Consider the following 12,596-nt stretch of genomic DNA (forward strand, 5'->3'; position numbering starts at 1 on the left):
TGTTAGGTTGAGGAAGCATTGCACAGTTAGCACCTGATCAAGATGCATCTGACTTGGAGATCTGTTGATGAAAAGCACTATATAAGAGCTAGGTCTTATTATTCACAATTTTTGCGCTTCTTGAAGCATGAGAGGACTGGCCAGTGCCAGAGGGCAGCGTATTACAGTTGAACCAGAGCTAACTTGGGGTGCTCTCAAGCATCATTGCGACTGTTCCTCACCTAAGCTACCTCAATCTTGTTGATGAGTCTATGGATTCTCACCAGACACCCGCTCCAAAGCCAGTGACCATCTCAGCATTGTTCCTTTGTCTGGGAATGTGGGGCAAAAGAGCTGCCTTCAGAATTGATACCAGGAGGTTATTAAAGTGCTGCACCACATTTACAGGCTTCGAATTCTTAGACTAAATATTGTTTTCAAGTCTAGCTCCCCACAGGCTACTTGTTAGCTGGTGAGCAGTAGTGCTCTCCTTTTCATTAGCTGGAAATACTTCTTTCACTGAAGAAAAATGTGCTGTGGTTTGTGCATAGCAGCGAGGAGTGTTCAGAGCAGCTAAGATTGTATCTTTGTGTGTGTTGGGGGAGAGGGGTGGGCCAGGATGGGGAGAATATTTAAAAACATCTGGTGATTAGTATTAGCAGGATAGAATGCTCAATGCCATCATCACGGTTCTGAGGAAGCAAGACATACGTTTTGAGTGGACCCAATGCAGCCATGTAGGGCTGAGCAAAAAGCTTTACATCCCTCAGTCACCTATGCTACCCAGCTACTCATTGGCTACTCACAGTAGCAGTCTCTGAGCTCTAGAATGTACAGGAAATACTAACAAGTCCCTCCAAAAGAGGCAGTGAGGAAGCAAGGTGGTGGTCCCGTTCCACCTCAACACTAACCTGCAGAGCAGGACTGGCATACTATGGAGATCACTCTGCTCTATGCTAGGTAGGGCAGATTGCATTTCCTCCACACCTTTTTCATGAGCAACATCTTTGCTTTTTCTGTAGTAAATAAGGATAGGCCTAGAGCTGAATGTCTCATTACCAAACCCATCATAAAAACAGCTAGTTAGTCCCATCTTGCATTTCCATCAGTCACCTTAATCAAATTGGCAAGTGACTATGTACTATAGGGTGGGCTCCTGAATGAAGCCTTCCCAGGGTTGGGTTGGTAAACCTGATTCTGAAACATGCAACAAAGTTAAGAATGTTTCAAGAATGTACTTTTAAAGTGTGTATGAATGGTATATCAATTTGGTTTCTCACCGTAAATTTGTTTTATTGGATTATAATACTAATCTAGGACCTGGTCCATAGCTTATTAACATCATTGAAATGACTTTTATTGACTTCAGTGGGCTTTGGATCATACTCACACTGATTAACTAGAAAAATATCCCTTAGAGATAAAGAAAACTGAAGAGAGAACAGTGAAATACTGCTTTAATGACACTTCTGAAGTTGAGAGGACAGTAGGCACAGTGGCAACATCTCTACAAATAGCTAAACTTTCCCTATTAGTGGTGGTGTCTCCTTTTTTTTTTTTTTTTTGGTGGGATGGGGTGGGAAGATGTTACTGGTTTTTAAAAATGTGTCTATACAGGTTTATAGATGTACTAAATACTATACAAGTACTATAAGCTACATATGAAGCCTTCTCAAATGGGGACTTCAGTAGCTTCATTATTTAAAGTGTGTGACAGGAAGAAAAAGGTAGGAAGTGGAATATGAAATGAAGAATTAGATAGGACCCAAAGCTCAAGTCAGGCACCTATAATACATATTAGTGTTTTGTTTTGTTTTTATTCTTGCACAGTGTTTCTGGAATCCAAGATGGTGTAGTTGCTAAGAATAGCAGAAATAGCAGAAATATTTTCTTGAAGCTATCAACAATGCTAGAGGATGAAGGGCATTGTGAGGAGAGTTCAGCCTTTCTGGAAGGTTGCTTTCCATATTGTCTGCACATTGTATGAAAGGTTGTTGTATATCAAGATAATCTCTTCTTGTTGGCATTTAAATATGTTAGGCCTGATTCTTCATTGACTGTTGCCCAGCACCTGATATATCCCACCCCAAACACATTATCAAACATTCATTTCATCCTCAACAATAACCATTTTACATTCAACAACAAACACTTTTTGCCCAAACCATAGGAACCGCCATGGCTCCCCAGAATGTTGGCCTCTTCGTTTGGCACCTTAAGGAAGAATTTCTGGACAAAGGCATCACAGAAACAATGACCATACCTGAGCTACATCAATGACCTTTTCATCCTCTGGTCAAACAACCTAAACTCCCTCACAGATTTCCACCATACCTTTTACACAGTTAAAACCGCCTTCATCAAACGAGGACACCCCATCTTGGAAGTAGATCACCTTATGGAAAGGGCCACCCAAATACTCTGAGAGAACCTGCTTCAGTACAGGTGAAAATCCCCACTCCTACCACAGACCCCTACTTGTCACTCAGCACACTATGGTGGGTCCTGTACGGCGTATCATCAAACAATTACAACCCATATTTGATGGGGACCATATCCTGAAATAAATTTTACCCACCCCTTTCCTCTGGCCTGCTCACCCCCTTTTTCTGGCCTTCAAACAACCCACCAACTTTGCCAAGCTCATCATTGGAAGTAAGACCCCCAAAGACCGGGACCCAACAACTCAGAATGGCACAAGACCCTGCCATAACATATGCAAAACCTACAGACATATCTCCACAGCTATGATGGTCAACACCTCCCCCCCCAAAACCCCTCGTCTTTCAAGATCAGTGGGTCCTACACATGTCTATCCCAGCACGTGATGTTCCTCATCCAGTACCCTAAATGCCTCAATATCAATGGTGTGTGTGAAACAAGACAATCACTACGCACTTGAATGAACTCACACAGAAAAATGATAAGACAAAAACACCATCACCCTTGGGTGGACTTTTCACAAAGTGATCGCTCTATATGTGACCTTCAGTCCCCTTTCTCAAAGGAAACCTATGGAACTCTTTCAAAAGACTAATTTGGGAGCTAGACACATGGGACTTTCACATGCATAAGGTTCTGCCTGCACAATTCCTATGGGATGATCAGTACTTAAGTTCCAATCCCTGTAAGGGTATGTCTAGACTACCCATTGTATCGGTGGGTAGAGATCGATTTATTGGGGATCGGTATTGCGCATCTCGTCTAGACATGATATATCGATCCCCGAACGCACTCCCATCAACTCCAGAACTACTCCAAAGCGAGCGGCAGTAGCAGAGTCGACGGGGGAGCCGCTGCTGTCAGTCCTGCGCTGTGAGGATGGGAGGTAAGTCAAAATAAGATACGTTGACTTCAGCTACGGTATTCCTGTAGCTGCGTATCGTACACCTCCCCCTGCCCCCGCAGTGTAGACCAGGCCTGAGAATTGTGTGGTTTTCCCCTCTTGGACTGACATGCAACAGCAACCACTTTAAATTCCTGTTCTTGAAGTTATCCAGGTCCTCTGCATGACTCATCACCTTCCAGTAATTCACTCCATGTTTGGAACAGTTGGAACTTGGGCATTTACTTTTGATGTAATATGTTGCTTTCCCCTCTCCCCCTGTTTCTGGAAGGTCTTCTTCATGGCTGTGAGGAACAAGAGGTGGGTAACACACTTACCTGTTTCACTGCTAACCGTTGCAGAACAGCTTAACTGTAGTTCCTTCTAGCTCAAGGGTTGAAAGAGTGACTTCATTTTAGTTCCTTTATCATAACAAATGAATCCATTTCTTTTGGTTTCACTGATCTTTGTGCTCCTTTAGCCTCTTCCAAAGTCCACTGATATTACTGGAAATACTTTGGATCAGTCCCTTTGGGACCAATTTCTGAAGGTGCTGAGACTGATTTCAATGAGAGTTGAGGGTGCTCACCATTTTACAGAAATTTTCAATGCAGAAACACAGCATTGGTATATAATGTATTGGATTTCATGAGACTACACTGCTTTATACAGGACGGTTATAGCATCACCAAGTAACAGTGGTCTAGATAAAAATGGATTGTTGCTGTGGAACCAGCCACAGAATCAATCATGTAGTGCCAGATTGAAAATAAATTAATAAAGGTGGAATTCATAAGTGCTGCCTGCTGGATGCAAAATTAATCTGGCATTTAAAACTGGAGAATGCTGTTCCTCATTCGTTTTGTCATAACCCTTTTTACTTGGCATGTAGCAGCTGTCCATGGATTCTCTTCCCCACATCACGGTTCATGCAGTAGGGCCAGGATACAAATCAAATTCAGGGATAATGGACCAAACTATATTTTGTGTGTGTGATGCAAGTCCAAAAATAAAGACTCCCCCCCCTCAAAGTAGGGAAAAAACCCTCACTTTTCAAACTCTCATTTCTTCCAAATCCCATGGATGCCTAAATGATCTTCTGACATCACACCTGAAAAAATTACAAGGTTACAAAAATTACAAAAAATTACAATGATCGCAAGACATCACACCTGAAAAAATTAGGGTGGCAAAGTTGTTTGTTTTGAGGAAGTTGGGTGTGGGTTTTGTGTTTAAAATCAAGCTGCTGATGGAAAGCTAGTGACAATCTTATCTATGGAATTAGCACCATAATAGTCCCAGGGTATCATTTAGGAAAGTAAAACCAAACAAAACCATGAATCTGTTGAAACAGAGGAAGGAGCACAAATTAGAAAAGATTGTCACTGCATAATGGCACAGTGAGGCTCTGCTTGAATACTGGTCAGAATTGCAGGCCTCATCTTGCAAGAGTGATAGGGTTTAGAAGGTGTCAGGAAAAAAGATAATATAGATAAGTCAGATGCTAAATGTCTATTCAGTGATCCCATTTCAAACATATGAATAATTTTACTCCCACAAGTAGTCCTGTGGAATTCAGTGTGAGCACTTAGATGAGGACAGTTACATATGTGTGTAAGATTTAGAGGATCAGGTCCCAAGGTAACAAAAGGAATGGCTATTAAAGGAATTTAATATTTATGCAGTGGGTTATTAATGTTGAATTGTAGAATGGACAGCTGGGTACATACCAGAAGAGAAAAACAAACATACAAAGGAAAATATAGATGGATCTACCATATATGGATCACAAAAACCTTATCCATCCAGGAATACTATTATTCTGTAGGAGCTCAAATTACTTTCTGTGCTGGATAGGAAGAACCAATTTAAAATATGGTGTATAAAGCTTGCATTACATCAGTGGTTCTCAAACTGTGGGTCTGGACCCCATTTTAATGGGGTCACCAGGGCTGTCGTTAGACTTGCTAGGGCCTAAGGCCAAGGCCAAAGCCTGATGTCTTCAGCCCTGGTGCTGGAGCTCAGGTTACAGGCCCCCTTGTGAAGCAGCTAGTACTTTTTGTTGTCAGAAGGGGGCCATGGCGCACTGAAGTTTGGGAACCCCTGCATTACATTAATTTGCAGTGGTTCTAAATTAAATTCATTCAGTTGCTGGACAAATGACAAACTAATTTTCTTTTCCACTGAAAACTTTTAATTTGACAGCCCTAGTATTTTTTTTTTAAAAAAGGGTAAAATGTTGCCTTATGTTCCATGAATTACTTCCTGAAAATTGCAGAATGTGCTTTTACTGTGTAAAATGACTGTGTATATTTCCATAGCAACCTCACCTTCTCATGTCCTGAATCTACAGACAGCAACAGATGACTTTTAAAACTAGAAAGCATTGGCATATTATGTTTAATTACAAAACACAGAAACAAATGGCAGAATCAGAGCAGGAGCCAGCAGCTTGGAGGCGTGTCCAAAGGATGGTCTCTCAGTGATGATTAGGTAGAAAGGTATCCATGATGAATATGTTGTTGTGACAAAATTGCTTGCATACTTGAGTACAGGATAATTACCTGAAGCACATGTAAACTTTCCTGATCTCACTGCTCAGAGGGCCAGTGCAAAGCCTATCCCCTGCTGACTCACTATTTAAGGGTTCAAGTGTGTTTTTAGTGCTTCCTATCCTTTGTGGTGGCCCTCTGCACACTGGTAAATTTCATCCTTGTACAGAAATGCATAAGGAGACAAGGAGTTAACTTTCTCATCTGACTTCCAGGTGGCAGGGGAATAGTGAATTAGGGCTAGGATCTGAAGGTCCAGTCAGACATTTAGAAGACACACAAGAAACACCGTAAAACTGGCTTCCATGGCAGTAGTGGGTAAATAAGTTTTTGAGGATCACAGCTCCACAAAAGGGTGAAATCCTGGCCCCATTGAAGTTGATGGAAGTTTTGCCATTAACTTCAATGGGGCCAAGATTGCATTTCCAGTTGCTAGGGGTCTGGGTTGCAGTCCCACGGAGTTTTGTTTTTCATATGATTTTGTGTAAAATCTGTTGGTTAAACCCTGTTTATGCTAAGCTCCTATCAGCCCTGACCACCTCTTACCTGCATCAATGCTGACACTTGCACATGAAGTTGTTTGAATTTGCACCTGCAAAAAATCCCTGATGTTCTCATGGTTTTTTGTGTTGAAATTCTCACCTCTGCGCACACAGTTGTTTGCTTGTGTCCCAGATCATATTGGTGCATGTGTAAACAAATAGATCGTGGATTATAGCTTGGCTGGAAATTGAGCTCTAGGACTTCAGATTTTTATTCTTATCTTGGTGAAAGCTTGCTTTTTCCTGCTTTGGTAGCTAACATGCCCCTCCTGACCCTGGCTCTGGCTTCTATTCTCCAATTGCCCCACACTCTCATCTTCTTTCTATGATGAAAATTTAGCGTGGACATTAGAAATGTTTCCAAGGGAAATTGTTGAAGCTTCAAAACCTGCCCAGACAAAATTTGAGGGGTGGATTGTATGACCTAATATGTCTCATCTGTTCTCAGTACCTATGAGTCTTGGTCACCTGGTGTTTTGCATACAGCTAACTTTCAAGATTTGTTTATTCTTTACTATTCTACATTTAATCCCTTCACATCAAAAAACAAAACAAAACAAACAAAAAAAACAGGCAAACATTTTCTTGTGGATAAGATTTTTAATGAACAGCAAAGTAGAATAGTTAGGTTTGCTTAACACAGTCACAGAACGTCAAGTTTCTGCTCCTGCAGGTAGGAGGTAAAGCTAACTGCTTACTGTGAGCAATGCCTTTGCTGTCCTCTTTTATTCTGTACCATGGCTTTGCCTGCTGAAGCAAACATTTAAAAAAATATATACTTGTGGAAATGGGCAACCTGCCAAAAAATTGTCACTCATTAAAATTGCCTGTTGATCTCTTTTTAAAGCTCTTGGGGAAATTAGCATTATTCTTAGGAAGTGATAATCAATTCTGACTTATTGTAGTATTCTTGTAAGACACTTTCCTGAAGGATCGCTCTGTTTCTACTGAACAGAAGAGGCAAGGTAGTGGAATAGTACTCTCTGCTTTCAGGCTGTCAACATGTATTTGGTTTGATCTCTTATATGATGAGATGTGGGAGGGATGGTCTAACTTAGTAGAATTTTTCATGACCCTTAAATCATTATTATAGTGGTAAATTTCTTCACTAAATTAAGATTATGTTAAATGCTTCTCAGATTGTGATTTGTGACTAAACATGGCTTGTAATAGGGGAAACCACTTCAAGGATCACCATACCTATATGGAATGAACCTGGTTGGCTTTCTCCTCTGTCAAGAACAAAAATACAAATTGATTGTGATAACACTTTGCTGTTGGTAATAGCACTGAAGCCCCCACTTCAAATATGTTTCCTACTGTGGTTATACCACTGGTTAATAAACTCAGCCCACTCACCAACTTGCTTGCAAATACCAAAATACAGGGTTCTTACTATATATGGTAGTCTCTCTCTCCTTTCCTGAACAGTTGTGTAGAGTGGCAGTGCTGTGTTCCATATCAGAGGTGGGTGAATGACCGTTGTCCATGCAATATGTAAAATGTTTTGGGGAGGAAAGATTCTACTGTAATGAGTCGTCATCTGGGACTGAACATGGACTTTTGGTCTAAATGCAAAAACTGTACTGTTTGAGCTAAAGGTGTTAGTGCAAGGAAGGACAGGTGGTAAAACTGTTCAGGTACAGTGTCTGGCCATGGATTATTGCCTCTTTGTTGCTGTCCTTGTGAAGGCAGGTGATATGTAACGGTTCTTTGTATCACTCCATGGGTTTCTAACCAACTAAACTTGTATGCTGAATGCTAGGTCTAATGCTTTGATCCAGATCAGACATAATATGGGTGAAATTTGGTATCTTTCCCCTTTGCTAGTCAGGAAATTAGATAATTCATCTAAAAAGGTCTCTTTGGTGAGAGAAGCTTCTAATGAATTGTCTAACAGGAACTGATTTTCAGATAATTAATTTATGTTTTGCCTTCTGTAGCTAGCCAAACATTTTATACAAATGATCCAATAATCTACATTTTCTACACTTCCTCTGATATGAACCCAGTTTCAGACATGAGAATGGGCATTTGTCCCTTTCAAAATGTATTTGGTTCTTTTGAAATTCCAGGCATTTAAATAAATGTGTTTCTCTTCCCTGCTAATTTCCATATCTTGTTCTATCTATAGCAAATCTAATCAAACGCTGATTACAAATCCTCTTTTGATTGCTGCAGCCACTGAAAGTCAATATTTCCTTTTTTCTTTTCTTTTCCCCCTTTTTCATATTGAACATAGCCCATTCTACTAGTCTGTCCTTTCAGGAACCCTGTAAAAATTATTACTCCTGTGTCCTTTTTGTATTTTGAAGCCACAAACTAAACTCCGTATTATAGTTGTTTTTGCTAATGCTGAGTAAGGAGAACTAGACTAGATCGGGGTAGGCAACCTATGGCACGGGTGCTGAAGGCGGCATGCAAGCTGATTTTCAGTGGCACTCACACTGCCCGGATCCTGGCCATCGGTCTGGGTGGCTCTGCATTTTAATTTAATTTTAAATGAAGCTTCTTAAACATTTTAAAAACCTTATTTACTTTACATACAAGAATAGTTTAGTTATATATTATAGACTTATAGAAAGAGATCTTCTAAAAACGTTAAAATGTATTACTGGCACACGAAACCTGGAATTAGAGTGACTAAATGAAGACTCGGCACACCACTTCTGAAAGGTTGCCGACCACTGGACTAAATTGTACATAGGACATAAGAATCCTACATTAGTATTTGCAGCTGCATTGCTTTGCTCATTATTATCTAATGTTGCTCGTATTGTCACCTCTGGAGCTATTTATACACTAGTTCATCAGCCACCTTCTTCCAATTTGATAATGTTGCTTACAGATTCCCAGCAAGACTTTAATGTCTGGCTTCAGAGGAGTCTGGTACATACCTTTTTGACTGGGAGAAGAGCAGAGGATACAAAAGGAGCATAAAATGGTGGATCCTCAAATTGTGCGTAGGATTGTTTGGTCATTTGGGAAAAGGGCTTCAGAACAATTATATCATTAGAAAACATTACTTCCCCTCTCCTCCTCTTCCTCCCTCCCCCAATTTAGTTTCCCTCAGTCACTTTATCTTCTTCAGATTAGCAATTTATATCTGGGATTGATAATCCCTCACTCAGTTGATGCAGTGTCTTACTTTGCAGGTGGATATTCCTAAATTTCTTGAGCTTTCCAGTACTGTAATTGTGTCCAGCGTTTGTAAATCTTGTCTCTTTGCATTGATACCAAGTTAATTAAATAGGAGGAGGAGGAGCACTGACCTGAAAGAACAAATGGTTGTTAGTTGCTGGTGATGTATTTTAATTAGTATTTTAGACCAGATTTGCAAAGGACACTAGTTAAGTTGTATTACCCTGTCAGTGTCAGATTTAAAATAGCTCTCTTGGACCAGCTAATACTAGTATATGGACATATGCATGTAAAGAACTCCTGTAGATTGTTCCTGGTTATCAGGGCAGGCTCTGGCTTTTTTGCCACCCCAAATGCCAAAAAAAAAAAAGGTGCAGCTGGAGCGGCAAAGCCAGGGGAAACCCCCCCACTGCGGCGCAGCCGGAGCCAGGGTGCAGGGGGGCTTTCTGCGCTGCAGACGTGCCCCAGGCAGTGGAGGGGTGGGGAAGGGAGTAGTGGGGAGGGAGAGAATGAGGGCGGCCAGAGCTTCAGCAGGGCGCTCGCCATGCGGCCCCAACTGCTGGGCTGCCTGCCGGGCAAGCTCCATGCCACCTCTGGTTGACGGGAAGGGAGAACACGGGCTGCTGGGCTTGCTGCAGACCTGGCACCGGCAGACGGAGCGCGCAGCCCGCTCCCAGCAGGATACTCCTCTCCTCCGCACTGCCGCCCCCTACAGGATGGCCAGATCGGCGAACCAAAAAAAAAAGCGTCCGTGCCGCCCTAGGATTGGGCGGAATGCTGCCCTGTAGAAACTGCTGCACCAAGCACGAGCTTGCTCGGCTGGTGCCTGGAGCCAGCCCTGCTGGTTATGGACAAGATTCAGTCCTTTGGGGGTTGGAATTTTCTTTTTGTCTAGCTTCAGGCCCAAACTCCTCATCTTGCACCAGTATTTGAGACTACTTTATCAGTCTTTAGGCCATGCTGCAAGGCACATTTGTTTTGCTGAGTTGAGAGAGCATGGGAGGACTTTGGTAAATCATTAAATCCTTAATTCAAGAAAGCATTTAAGCATATGTTTAACTTTAAATTTATGCTTAGAAACCTTTCCTGAATATAGATGCTTTCTTGAATTGGGGTCAAAGATCCGATATATATATTTTAGTTGGTGAATTAAGGTTTATGTTAATTACTGGGCAAAGGGGGATTCCTGCAGGAGTCTATTTGTATAATTATATTTTCAAAATATTTCAGGTAGCACATAGAGTGAAAGACTGGCCTGCCATTTTGTGGAACATATGTAGAAATTAAAAGTAATTAAGAAATTTCAGAAATATTAAATTAATATTGGTAAATTAAAAATGCCTAAAACAGTTTTAAAGGTGAATGAATGAGCAAGTGACCCTTGTGTGTGCCTCCATAGTATATTGGAAAAGATGAGTAAACTGACTAAATTTTGTGTACATCAGAGGTTTACACCAAGGATGATAATAAGAGAAGACTTGTAGAAGAAGCCATACTAGCTGCAACACGTAAGGCTGAAAAGCAGCTTCCGTTAGAAACCTTTTCAGCTTCATGTAACATTAGCCAACAAATTTTTTTTGGGTTAAAAGGTTTTCATTCCTGGGCATCAGGCCACATGTGCGTTTTTATGTATGTGGAAAGTTTCAGCAAAAATCCATTCAGTCATCCTTTTTTTCCCTTTTTTCCTCTTTTTCTCTCTCATCAGCATTCCTATATGGTATCACCTATGCATGTATAACTCAGCAGATGAACTTGTTTTGTTGAACCTTGGCTTGTTTTGCAGAGTGTATGGCGGTTGAAAGAAATTTATCCGGTGCTTTAAGTTATGAGTGTTGAAAGTTACTGCATGTGTGTGAGGCGGATCTGTTACATCCCTTTACTTCATAGGTTTTAAGATCTGTAGTGACCATTATGATCATTGTTTGACTCCAGCGTGACGAAAGGTGTCCAGCCTAAATTTAGACTTCTTGTGGGGGAGAATCCACCACATCCCTTGGTAAACAGTTCCAGTGATTAATTACCTTCACTGTTAAAATTTGCACGCAGGACCACGTTTGCAGTATTTAGATGCAGGGAGGTGCCTAATGGGATTACAAAATTGCATATGTGAGTTAGGTGTCTACCTCCATGACTTTCAAGGAGAATTTGGCACCTAACTCACACAGGCACATTTATAAATCCCACTAGATACTTATTTGCACATTTATACATCTAAAAACATCTGGCCCCTCATAACTAGTTTGACTTTTTCTGTCTTCAGATTCCAGCCTTTGATTTTTGCTTGATCTAAATCTTAGGATGTTGGAAATGTAGATTTGCAGTAGATTTTGCTGTCAGGCTTTTCTGCTCCATCTATGGAGGCTTTGAACATATGGGGCACTGTGAAGTATTTTACATTTACAAGTTTAGATTAAGCTAATGTGTGAGGAAGTAGGGATAGTAATGGTCCTTTCCAAAAGGCCCCCTGGAGTAGAAGAGTGCACACAGATCTCCTGAGTTTTGGTCCAACTTCTGCCATGGTAACACTTCATATTTGTTTAGCCCTTTACTTTACTTTAGTTAGGCCTCACAGCTCCCTTTGCAGTAGCTACTGTAAATATCAGTATTTTAAAGATCACGAAAAAGAGACCCAAAGAGTTTCAAGTGCCCCCAAACTCTCCTGTGTTACAATTTGACATACTCAGACAATCTAAGTGGTGTTACACTGTCTGCCATGGTATTGTGGGGGGGGGGGGGTTTCTATTGAAATAAGCTAGCTCAGTTGAACACTCTACCTTTCTGCATGAGTCATTTGGGATAATTCTCTGAAAATATCCACCGCAGCAGCAGTTGAAAAAGCTACCAGAATGTTGGGAATCATTAAGAAAAGGATAGATAATTGTTGTATCAACCAGGCAAGGTACTAACAAACTTCAACAGGACTTTATTTTTAAAGTAGAAACCTCTTCACCAAGCTGCTGCTGCACGCTCTGTAACTCTCACTCTGCCTCCTCAACTCTTCCCCCCACTTCCTGTTTGAGTCCCAGCAGCCAGTTTCCCCACTTCTAATAATTACAA

The 12,596-nt window shown here is 41.1% G+C and overlaps 1 protein-coding gene across 3 annotated transcripts in view; it reads left to right on the forward strand.

Annotated features, from left to right (window-relative positions):
* ADAMTS2 (ADAM metallopeptidase with thrombospondin type 1 motif 2) overlaps nt 1-12,596 on the forward strand; it is a 402,877-nt gene that overhangs the window by 165,667 nt on the left and 224,614 nt on the right. The gene's annotated exons all lie outside the window — the stretch shown is intronic.

Source organism: Gopherus evgoodei, chromosome 8 (assembly GCF_007399415.2).
Source record: "Gopherus evgoodei ecotype Sinaloan lineage chromosome 8, rGopEvg1_v1.p, whole genome shotgun sequence".
NCBI classification, from domain to species: domain Eukaryota; kingdom Metazoa; phylum Chordata; order Testudines; family Testudinidae; genus Gopherus; species Gopherus evgoodei.